This window comes from Epinephelus moara, unplaced genomic scaffold (genome assembly GCF_006386435.1).
Source record: "Epinephelus moara isolate mb unplaced genomic scaffold, YSFRI_EMoa_1.0 scaffold3593, whole genome shotgun sequence".
NCBI lineage: Eukaryota > Metazoa > Chordata > Actinopteri > Perciformes > Serranidae > Epinephelus > Epinephelus moara.
In genome coordinates, this window is record NW_026081308.1 from 1 (window position 1) to 1,733 (window position 1,733).

Sequence of the window (1,733 nt, forward strand, 5' to 3'; positions counted from 1 at the left end):
CACCCTGGTGCTCTTTGTGTCTTGTTTACTAGGAGGGCTACGGGAAGGCCAGAGTCCACTGACTCTGGTGTGTCCCTCAAAAGTGATCAATCAAAAGCTGGAATGATTTTATTTGAAGACAGCTCCCCTCTCAGGTAAGCTTTTATAAGCATTAAAATGTTACTGCATGCAGTGATATTTTACACACACACAGTCATTATTACCGTAAAGCTTCAATTAGTAGCCCGGGCTATTATTTGATTAAATCACTGAACTCAACAGGATTATATTAGGGACAGGTGTCTGTATGGGACAGGCCTTCAGTTCCTTTCACACAAAACTGTTGCTCAGCAGAGACTGAAAATATGACCAACTGTTTATTTGAACCAGTGTGAATATTACTTGTATAAAATTAAGGCTTTGAATAACATATCAGTTATGTTATGTTATGACACTTGTTTCACAGCACCCAGCACACCGACACAACACCACTTTATCCTGTTGAAACAATATCCATAACTTGTATTGATTTTTATGATAAACAGTGATTCTTTTGATCAGTGGATCCTTAGTGACTTAAGAAATGTAAATAACTTAACAGTTAATCAAGGAATGAACACATACTCTGACTTAATGACAGCTTCAGAAGAAGGGAGTCACCAGCTGTTTTGTCGTAACAGTAAATCTGAATGACTTCCAGACTTCTTTGGTGCTCATGGTTTCAGTAAAATGAATTGAGCTGAGCTAACGATGTCAAAGATCTTTGACGATGTGTAGCACTGATTAAAGTTTAAACATCTATATTTGTATGCACAATCTAAGCAGCTAACCAACGTTAGCTTAAGTGGGCAGTCAACAATCCAGTTTAATGTTTCCAAAGAACTTCTATAAAATGAACTGCTTGGTCACCAGACCAGGCCTCTATTTGAGACAGGCCTTTATTTGAGACAGGCCTCTATTTGAGACAGGCCTTTATTTGTCAAAATGTGCAGCCACACTGGGCTTGTAAAAGAGACTGGGCGTTTAATTGAAGTTTTACTGTATTTTACTTTAATATTTTAGCATCAGTTTTAGCTAACGTGCTGCTGTTGCTACGTGACCTGTGAAGACAAACTGATGAAGTAACATCATAACTCTGATTATCATTTGCAGCAGGTCTGACTTTTTGTCTTTCGAGGAGGATGTTGTGTCAGATGAAGATTGGATCAAATCTTTGGACGACCTGTGAGTCTAATCTGTTAACCTCATTTACATTGTTTCACACACAGTCTCAAATATTTAGATGAATCTGTGGACATGACTAAAACTTTTTCAGCACAGTCACATTCATCTTTTCTGTCACTTGTATCTGGACTGACAGACACTAAAGTCAGTTCAGTCAGGAGAGACTCCATTTAAGAGAGAAATACATTTATTGACATGGTGCACAATAAAGTTTAGAAATGTGAACAGTAAATCAACTTTTACTGAACTTCTCTGATGTCTACTCAGTAGTTTCTGTGTATCCATCAGTTGATGTGTCTGGATGTCTGATCATCTCATTTCCCACCCTGCTGCTCTTTGTGTCTTGTTTACTAGGATGACTAAAAGAAACAAACTGTCCATAGAGTCCTTTGACTCTGGTGTGTCCTTCAAGAGTAATTTGTCAAAAGATGGATTGATTGATTTCAAAGAAGGAGTCTCTCCCAGGTAAGTTTTTATTATCATTAAAATGTAACTGCATTCACTGATATTTTACACACACACAAGTCTGA

At 37.7% G+C, this 1,733-nt stretch overlaps 1 long non-coding RNA gene across 1 annotated transcript; it reads left to right on the forward strand.

Moving 5' to 3' along the window:
• On the forward strand, positions 1–1,673 carry LOC126387320 (uncharacterized). Its single transcript, XR_007569634.1, has 3 exons — positions 1–134; positions 1,132–1,203; positions 1,558–1,673. It is a non-coding gene; the product is annotated as an uncharacterized LOC126387320 (long non-coding RNA).
• The last annotated feature ends 60 nt before the right edge of the window (positions 1,674–1,733 follow it).